This window comes from Manihot esculenta, chromosome 7 (assembly GCF_001659605.2).
Source record: "Manihot esculenta cultivar AM560-2 chromosome 7, M.esculenta_v8, whole genome shotgun sequence".
Taxonomy (NCBI): Eukaryota; Viridiplantae; Streptophyta; class Magnoliopsida; order Malpighiales; family Euphorbiaceae; genus Manihot; species Manihot esculenta.
In genome coordinates, this window is record NC_035167.2 from 21,054,181 (window position 1) to 21,064,967 (window position 10,787).

General features: G+C 34.3%; 1 long non-coding RNA gene across 2 annotated transcripts; it reads right to left on the reverse strand.

The window, feature by feature from the left end:
• Nucleotides 1–425: 425 nt before the first annotated feature.
• On the reverse strand, nt 426–8,189 carry LOC110618784. 2 transcript variants are annotated; one of them, XR_002488564.2, is made up of 3 exons: nt 7,911–8,189; nt 1,286–1,670; nt 426–938 (listed from the first exon to the last, which is right to left on the reverse strand). It is a non-coding gene; the product is annotated as an uncharacterized LOC110618784 (long non-coding RNA). The 2 variants fall into 2 exon arrangements; XR_006351142.1 differs by having other exon boundaries at nt 426–1,670.
• Nucleotides 8,190–10,787: the final 2,598 nt, after the last annotated feature.

Genomic DNA, 10,787 nt, shown 5'->3' on the forward strand with positions numbered 1-10,787 from the left:
ATGATGGAACATTTGTTGATATTCCCCCTATTCCTGTTTGGGAGAAGGCAGAAGAGGTAGCACTACCTAATCCATAAACTCGACTTTCTTACCATCCTTCCACTGCAACAATGAATAAATGATTATCATTAATAGTTCCATCATCTCCTCCCACATGATCTGATCCCACATACTGGCTTGAATGTTGTTCTTTAACTTCAGATAATTTTTCTAGAAAATCACACAATAACAGTTCAATTTGAATATTAAAGTAAGGAAAAATACTAATACTACAAGATATGACAATTGTAATACCTGCAAGGCATAATATTTACAATACTTGCAAAATATCATAATAGCAAAATCCCAATGTATAATGTAGATTCTACAATATTAGCCTATATTCCCTAAAGTGCAAAACAACTTCAAGTAATAATCAAGTGCATAGAACAAAAAATCAATCACATAACTGAGAATCATTAAACAATATCAAATTAAAAAATTTTTATTACTTAGAAAGACAACTTGTTTATATAAAAACTTACATAAAAAATTTTAATTAGCTTGTTTATCAACAAATTTATTGTGATCACTCTTCTTTATATGGGTATGGAGAAACAACTCAGCTGCTGTTGGAGGAACTTTGTCTGTGTTAGCATTTTGTATGCGTCTAGCATGCTCCTCGTGTGTGATGGACCCGCCTGTATGTTTAGAAGGACTAGCTCCTTCACCTCCCTTCTCTGTTAGGCGATTCTTTGAGTACTTCATTGACTTTGCTACATACTCTAGAGTGCTCCAATCTAAATTCCATTTATCCCAAATTTCAACTGATATATAAGCACTCCTCTTTTTTTCTTCTTCTTTTTATTTGTCAGAAAGTCTTTGTATCGAGTAGCTACTTTTTTATTCCATGCCTTCCTCACTATTGCAGCACTTTTCTCATCTCAGTGAAATTCTTTCTGTAAATTAATTTAAAAAACATACATATAATACAACATAGATTATAAGACATTGTATCTTTATTAGAATGCATAATATATTGCATACCTCAAATTCTTTAAAATAAAAATCTTTTGTAAATTGTGGGATATTCTTCCATGAAAAACCCTCCTCGACATTGTACTTTTGAAAAATATTTGTGCAGACACTAAATATCTTTTCAGATGACATAAGACTATAATAGTTTAACAATGAGAGCATAATTTATAAATATTCAATATAGTTATTTTTAAATAATTAACCAAAATAAAAACTAATAACAAAGATATGTAATACAATGATAAGTAATCTTATACATTGTACTTACTTTCCGCTTGCATGCACATAATAGAAGGTCCTAGTAGCATGTGATGAGGTTGTATATGAGTAATCTCCCATGCCCAATGCATATCTACTAGCACTCGATCCAGGAATAGAAATTGAAGAAGTTGGGGCAGTAGGGGCAACTAGATCAAGTGCAGGGGCTATAGGGGCAGCTAGAGCAAGTGTAAGGGCTCTAGGGGCTGAGCATGGTACATGGGTTATTGGAATAGGTGTAGGGGCTCTAAAGTCAGCTAAAGTAGGTACAACAATTGTAGTGCCTCGACCACAAACAATTTATGGATCACCTCAGCTTTGACCTCTACATGTACCCGTTAAAACACTACAATCAGCATTACGTGCATCTTCTTTACCTCTACCCCTAGCCATATCTGTACAAAAAAAATGTCCAATAGGAGATTAGTATGTTATAAAAGTAAAAATAATCAACAATAATATAAAAAAAAGATAATTAGAGCAAAAAAGTTTACTATATAGCTTAGAGTTTACTAATCTATGTAATTTTCATCATTGTCTGAAGTTGAATAATGATATGTATCTTCATCTTCTTCTTCTTCAACCACTTCCGAAATAAACACTTCACCACCCGCTGGATCATTTAATGCCTCGGGTAATCCTTCTTCATTTAAGACTAAAGGCTGTAAAGTTACAGTATCTTCTTGATATGCAACTGTTGTTGACGTTGTCGAAGATACAACAACATTTGGTAATTCAATCACTGGCCTGACTATAATTTTTATCATAGATTGCCAATTAGACCTTGTCCGTCTTAAAGAAGGATAAGGAATGAAATAAACTTGGTGTTCCTGGCTAGCCAAAATAAATGGCTCATACTTATGAAATCTCCTTCTTTGATTTACATCCACAATATTATACATCAAATGAATTTGCACTTCAACATTTGGGGTAGGATTGAACCATTCACAGTGGAATAGAATTGTCCGCTTAATAAGTAAAGCCAGGTACTTTACTTCAAGAACCTCTATCAACTTACCATAGTAATCACTTGATTGATCGCTATAGTTTGTTCCTTTAATGCATACACCACAATTCACCGTCATTCGATTAACACTTCGTCCCTCAGTATGAAATTTGTATCCATTTATATAGTACGCAGTGTACACATTCACTGTATTTAGAGGTCCTTTGGCTAAATCTTGGATGAGAGGATTATTCATTGTATTGGATGGTTCATATACCTATTACAAAAAGTGAACATATAAAATTAATTTTGATCCATTCACCAAATGTGGCATTGTATTGCAAGTATTAGAAAATTTACGTATTCTTTGACTCATGTGAGAAAGTTGTTCTCCAATCTGATGTCTACCTCACCATCAGTCATGTTAGGTGATATCCTCCGTAGTTCCTCAATATATATTATTGCATTACGAGAAATTATACGACTTTAGTTATTTCCATGAATATCTATGCATTTTAGAAGACTATTAAATTTATAATTTGATGGTGAATTGCACTTACTTGATAAATGGCGAAACTTCTTCACAATTTAGTAAGATATATAAATGAGTTGTATTTCTTTCCTCCTTTATCAATATCCTTTTCTTTGATTGACCTATGGGTCTACCCGGATATTTGAATATTGATAAATTTTCTTCAATATCTTGATCTTCCACTACACCACCATCATCATTACGTGGAACCCGTCGATGCCTTGTAAAAACATGTGACTCAAAATAGTAAGTAAAAAAAGAAGATGCTTCTTCTACTAAGTATGCATTAGCAATTGATCCTTCAACTTTGGCTTTATTTTTAATATTCTTCTTTAAAATTCCATTGTACATGTATTATAGAATTAATTAGCATACAAATTACGCACATTAAATAATTGATACTTTGAGAAAGCATCATGGATTAATTATTATCGCACATAAGGATACATTCAACGATATTGCATAGGGCCCCCAATGCAAGCTTCATATGCAAGATGAATCGGAAGATGTTCCATCGAGTTGAAGAAACCAGGAGGAAATATTTGCTCTAATTTGCATAGTATGACAGGAATATCCTCTTCAAGCCTTTGCATATCTTCCTCCCGTAAGATCGTACTTGTTAGTTCTTAAAGAAAATACTTAGCTCAGTAATTGCTTCTCACACTCTCATTAGTAACAATTTACAAAAAGTGATAGGCAACAACCTTTGCATGAAAATATGATAATCATGACTTTTCATCCCAAATAATTTATACTTGTTCATGTCGACACATCGAGCCATATTAGACACATAACCATCAGGAAATTTGAGTTCCTTCATCCATTCACAAATAACTTGTTTTACCGATTTGTCCAATGCATATATTGCTTTTGGACACCTGCCAGTTTCTGCATTAATCTCTCTCATATCTTTTCTTGTTTTGCATTATCTTTTTTTTTTACCCTCAATATTCATAATGGTATTGAACAAGTTATCAAAAAAATTCTTTTCAATATGCATTACATCAAGGTTGTGTCTAACAAGCAAGGAACTCCAATAAGGTAAATCCCATAATATGTTGCATTCCTCCATCCAGACGTCTTACTGATAACAGCATTAACAACATTTGAACCCAACTCTGTCACTCTCATTAATCCAAGACTCTCTATCTCATGTGAAATTTCCTCTCTAGTCTTTATCGGAGGTGCATGTTCAGTTGCAACTTTATTTTTTCTAAACCATGATTTATTCTTTCGCCATGGATGCTTGTGGTTCAAAAATTTTTGATGATTATCAAACCAACATTGTTTGCTACCTCTTGGCAAAGTAAATGCATCGGTGTTATCCATACAATATGGGCATGTAAGTCTTCCTGCAGTGCTCCAACCAGAAAGCATGGCAAAAGCAGGAAAGTCACTAATGGTCCATAGCAAAGCTACTCACATGAGAAAATTTTGCTTCTTATTCACATCATATGTCTCAACATCCACGTTCCATAATTATTTTAGTTCTTCGATTAAGGGTTGTAAGAATATATCAATTTTAAATTTAGAATTATTTGGGCCCGGAACTATAATAGTGAGAAACATATATTCTGACTTCATACACAGCCATGGCGGAAGATTATACGGTGTCAAAATGATAGGCCAAAATGAGTACTGTTGGCCAGATTGTCCAAATGGTTAGAATTCGTCAGTAGACAATCCAAGCATCACATTCCTTATCTCTATTTCAAATAATGGATAACATGCATTGAAGCGTTTCCATGCAGGAGAATCAGATGGATGATGCATAACCCCTTCCTCACATTCATGTTCAGCATGCCATCTCATATGGGGTGCTGTTGCGTTTGATGCATAAAACCGTTGTAACCTTGGAGTGAGAGAAAAGTAATACATCTTCTTAAATGGTTTCTCAACAACTTGCTTTGTCAAGCTGTTTACCATGTGTTTATATCTAGGAAGCTAGCAAAACTAGCATTCCTATAACTCACCATCATCAAATCAATATATCATGCAATTATTTCTACAACAATCAATCTTTTCCACTGGAAGACCCAAATCCTCAATTAACTTTTTTGTTCTATAAAAATTATCTGAAAGCATATTATGTTCAGGTAGAACTTCTTTCACAAACTCGACAATCTGATCAAAATATTTTACAGAGAAATGATGTTCCAATTTCATGTTCATCAAACGTTTTTGTGCCTTGGCATTAGGTGCCTCTCCATGTATTCAATTTGAGGCGGTAAACCAAACCCTTCAAGTACCATTTCATAGTATTGGACATTAACATCAATTTGGAAATTGTTTTCTATGATAGTTTCAGAAAATTGCACACTAGTGGTTCCTTGATCATCCCAAGACTCACCATGTGATGTCCACTTGTAGTAATTAGAGACGAAACTATTTTGCATCACATGATATCGTACATCGTCCATAGTTAGGAATTTGCGATTCGAATACCTTCTCATACCACAAGGACATCTTTTATTCATACCATCCATACGTTCAGGATGGGTTAAAGCAAATTGAATGAACTCCTCTAAACCGTTTAAAAATTCAATATTCAACACTCATCCTTGAGCCTATTATACATCCACTATCGATTGGCATTCATTTTCCTATACAAGATATCTATAGTAAAAATATATAAATTAAATTCAAAAAAATAAGAGGAAGAATTAAAGTAAAAGATATATGTACAAAAGGTCCTATTAAGCCATAGTGTTAAAGTTTTAGGTTAAATGTGTAATTACGCTATCCTATTAAGTCATTGTGTTAAAGTTTTATGCTTCTCTTACTCTAAACAAAAAGATATTAATGTCTTAGATAACTAACGAAGAAATGTACACATTTAATTAGCAAATATCACTTCTAAAAAATATCATTAATCCATATTTTTTCAAGCCTTGTAATGCAGATCATTCTCTTCACAATATCTCACATGTTAAAGAAAAAACAACATGATATATCATCATTTAGTTATATCCATATTATAATTTATAGCTACTGTAGGATCTATTACCAACAAAACAAAACTGATCAGCATCCAAGAGATATTGTGCAGAGTAAAAATCAATTAAGGTTAAGCATGAATAATTTTAAACAAAAAGAAAACCATAATTAAAGACAACAAACTAAATATGTATGCCTTTGTATTGTATGAGTTGGACATCATTTAGATATGTGATTAATTTTTATTAAATTAATTAGCCACGAATTACTACCTTGGCCTACTCCTGTCACATTTTTTTTTTGGCTTACGTTGTTACTTTAAAACATCATCAATTTTGGCGGTTAGCAGAAATGAACATAATTTCACATGGTCAATTGATGACTTTTAAGCTTTAGCATTAATTAGATATTGCGGGTTAGCTAGGATTTTGATTTTGATTTTGATTTTGATAGCAGATGAGATTAATTAGTTCGAAAAATTAAAAGTAGCAAAGAAGATTGAACAATGCATGACCTGCAATATTTTATTACAGCAATTTATCAGAGGGTGCAAAGGATTTCCTTGAGCCGATGTTTTGTTCGTGTTGCTGCGTATAGATGGTCTGCTGATATGTTATTACAACACTCTTTCCTTTTTGTGAAGTAGAGGATTTAGAGAAACTTTAATTTCTGCAAATGGAATGTAATACATTGACAATTATTCTCATTAATGGAAGGCCATTTTTTAAGTAAAATAATACATTTTAGTTCTTGATTTTCAGATATCTGATTTAACTATGTTATATTCATGAAAGATAATAATTTATAGATATCTGATTTAACTATATTTTATTCATGAAAGATAATAATTTAGAGATATCTGATTTAACTATGTTTTATTCATGAAAGATAATAATTCAGGCTGCTGATAATTTGTATTTGCAATTTGTCCTGTGTGCAAGGTTTGCTTTATTCCACTCATGTTTCACTTCTCGTATGGCAATTCATTGCATTTGTTTTGTCTTATAAATTACAGTAATAATGTGTTTTTATTATAATTTTGTTAATAAATTCAAGCAGAACCACTAAATAAATTGAAGAATCATATTGACAGAATCAAGTTTGAAGGAGTTTGCATTTGTTAATAAATTCAAAGTCAAAGTTTGAAGGAGTTAATTCTCAATAATTAAAATCAGAGCAGTTGTGCTGATAGTAGAATAAAACGTACACCAAAGCAGACAGTATGTGTTAGGACAATCTTAAGATTTTGCCTTGAAGGGAATTTTGGGTTCACATTTTGCAGAACATGCCTGCAGATGGCCATAAATCTCTGGAATTGTGACTCCCCATTGAAGTAGTTGATAAACAAAGCTAAACTTGGCAAAGAAAGTCTCTTTTTGGTTTGAAGTTTGAACCAATCGCTGCAAAGCAGCACAATGAAGTTTCTACTACTAGAGTGATGTAAACACATTGGAGAATTATTCCAATGAATTGAAGGAGATGGGACAAAAGTTTCCTCTTCTTTTCTTCAACAGATTTAGGAAAGCTGATGAGAAGATTTTGCAGATGAAAAGTTTGTGTAAATGAAATTTCTGTCTACAATTCAGCAGCTGAGGAGTAATCTCCTGTAATTACCTTGTGCCCTTGAACAGGTGAGTTCAGGATCAGAAGGATTTGCCATTTTCTTCTTCTTCTTACATTATTTGATTTGCTGATAATTTTGTTGAATAAAATATTGGAATGATTATTATACGTACATCTCCTAAATTATTATATTCCTAATCTCATTTTTTTTAATTATTCTAAGTTTTCTGACAGATTGCTTGATAAGCAGAAATTGCAGGAAATGAAATCCCAAAGCATAAACCAGCAAAGCATAATTGAAGTCACAAAGTTAAAGACCAGACCAGCAAAGTAGAGAGGACACAACACATAATACAAGCCATGAAACTGCAGGAAATGAAATCCCAACACAAGGATTGCTTCCCATGGCTGTTTTATTTACAGCAAGCCAAGATATATGATTAATTTTTATTAAATTAATTTTTGAATTATTGTCAATGGCTGATTTCTCACTTGCAGTTACACGGATCACAGTTGCAGTCAGAATCATTAATCAAACCAAATTTCAGTAAGCAACTTTAATTTTACAATATCATATGCAACACCAGCTCAAAAATAATTAACTTGCCCTAACTTTTTCAAAATTATCTAAATAAAAAAAAACCATGGATACATTACCTGAATGTAGAAGCAAACTCTAAAATTTGTGATACCTTCGACGGAAGCAAACCAATGGTGATTGATTTGCTGAGAATCACGACTGGACACGAACCAGCTGAAAGCGATGAGAGGACGGGAAGACACGATGCGACAGTAGTGATGGATTTGCTGAGAATCATGACGGCAGCGATGGATTTGCAAAGAATCACGGTGACTTCTTTTCATGCGAGGGCAGAAAATCAAAAGGGGAGGCAATATTCTGGGAAGAAAAAAAAAAGGGAAGGAGCTTGACTTAGAATAGGGTATCCCCAATTATGAAAATGACGTAGTTTTGCTAATAAATATTAAAATTTAATTAAAATTTAAAATTGAGAAATTTAATTTTTTTTTTCCTATTTATATAATTTAGCGATCAAAATAAATAGTAGCTATTTGGTTTCTAATAAAATCGACATCATTTTAATTATTTAGTCATAAAAATGGTCACAAATTATAGCATTATATTTCCGCTTAAAAAATGGTCGCAATTTCGTCGCAAAAAATGATCGCAATTTCGTCGCAAAAATGGTCATAAATATCTCACGCCAAGTATTCCCGCTAAACTTAGCAACGATTTAATATTTGGTAGCTAAATAGCAATCAAATAATGACCAATTTTTGGTCGATGAGCTTTTTGTTAAATAAAAATATCATTTTATTCAGGTAGTAGCAGAATGGTCGTTGATTGGCTGCTATATCATAATAAAAGATTTTGATCGCTAAATTTGGTCGCAATTTTACAGTTTTTTTATAATGCTCGCCTTTAATCTTTGACTAACACTTTCATCTTTTAAGGATTGGTATACCTGCCTTATGGCTGTCTAGCATAGAGGGCTTGATTAGTGGGACCAACATCCTAATTATGGTCTGGTGGAACCAGCCTTGTGATCTGACTTGGCGAAACTTGCATTGTGGTCTTATTTAGTAGGATCAATGCTCAAATAGTCTAGTGGAACTCACCTTATGACCTAGTCTGACAAAATTCGCCTTATGGCCTAGTTTAGTAGGACCAATGCCCAAATGGTCTGGCAGAACCCGTCTTATGATTTGGTCAGGCAAAACCCACCTTGTGGCCTTATTTAGTGGGACCAATGCCCAGATGATCTGGCAAAATCCGTCTTGTGATCTTGTTAGCAGAATTCGCCTTGTGGTCTTGTTTAGTGGGACCAATGACCAGATGGTCTGGCAAAACCCGCCTTGTGACCTGGCCTGACAAAACCCACCTTATGGCCCTCTTCTTATCTCCTTAAAATTTTTTAGAAAGGCAATCCCATTGTTCCTCATCACTAAAGAACACACCATATGAAAAAATACCTCGTTAACTTGTTATTGATAAAACTTTCTCAAATTACAAATATTCCAAGAATAGGGAATGACTCGACCATCTAACTTGGTTAGCTTATATGAACTTAGGCAAATAACTTTCAAGACCCTAAATGGTCCTTTCCAGTTGTCACCTAATTTACCAGACTTAGTATTGCCACTTGTTACATCTATTCTTTTAAGGACTAGATCTCCTACATTAAAAGCATGCGGCCTGACCTTGTTGTTGAACATTCTAGACATTTCTTTTCTGTAAGCGGCCATTCTGATTGCAACCTTTTCTCATAAGAATTCGGTTTGGTCCAAATTGAATTGCATTTCTTTAGGATTCCCTGAAATCTCATGATGTTGTATCCTGAAGCTGCTTACTTGGATTTCCACGAGGATGACTGCCTCAGCCCTATATACAAGTGAAAAGGGCGTTTCTCTTGTAGCTGTCCTAGGGTGGTCCTGTATGCCCACAGTATGTGAGGTAATTTCTCGGGCCAGTTGCCTTTGGCTTGGTCGAGCCTTTTCTTTAGCCCCTGTAGGATGGTTCTATTTGTCACTTCGATCATACCATTGGACTGGGAGTGATAGGCTAAGTTGAACCTCAAGTCAATTTCCTATTTATTGTAGAAGTCTTTAAAATTGGGGCTTACAAACTGAGTTTCATTATCGGTGATCACTATCTTGGTATAACAAATTGAGTGAATATATTTTTGCTGACGAAGAAAATTGCTTGTGTGGTGATGGACTATATTGCCTCATCCTCGACCCACTGTTGAAATAATCTACTACCACGATTACGAACTTCCTTGACCCGGATGCCTTAGGGAATGGGCCAAGGATGTCTATCCCCCACTGAAAGAAAGGTTAGGGGATTCCGTTGGCTGCCTGAATTTCTCCTAGGTCCTTGGGATGTTTGCATGTACTTGACATCTTTGACACTTCTGGACAAGTTGCTTTGCATCCTGCATTATCATTGGCCAGTAGCATCCTTGTCTGAATGCTTTTCGAACAATTTTATGAGCTCTTTCATGACTCCCGCAATCACCTCCATGGATATCCTTTAGGATTTCCTAACCTTCCTCCTCTATATGTGTCGAGGACCTACTGTACAATCAACCATCAATTAGTACATATTTAAAAGACTTCCTTATTACCTATTTGGCTGATAACTCATCGGCTAGAAGATCATCTTGTGTCAGAAATTTGTATACGGACATCATCCATGATTTCTCTTCCTTTATGGGAAAAGATTCTTCCACTTCTGTTGCTAGAGTGTGCAATTTCTCGAATTGAAATGGTTGAGTCAAGTGTTGTTCACCCATCGCTGCCATCTTGGCTAGAAGATCCACCTCTTCGTTGTTGCCTCTGGCTACCTCGCAAAGTTTACAGCTGCCCTGCCCGTCTTTGATCCCCTCCATTAGGGATCGAACCTTTTCCTCGTATTTAACAAGATTTGGTTCTTGGACTTAGAATTGTCTCTGGCACTGGTTAACAACCAATTATGAGTCACTAAAAATAATGAATTTTTGTATACCTAATTCC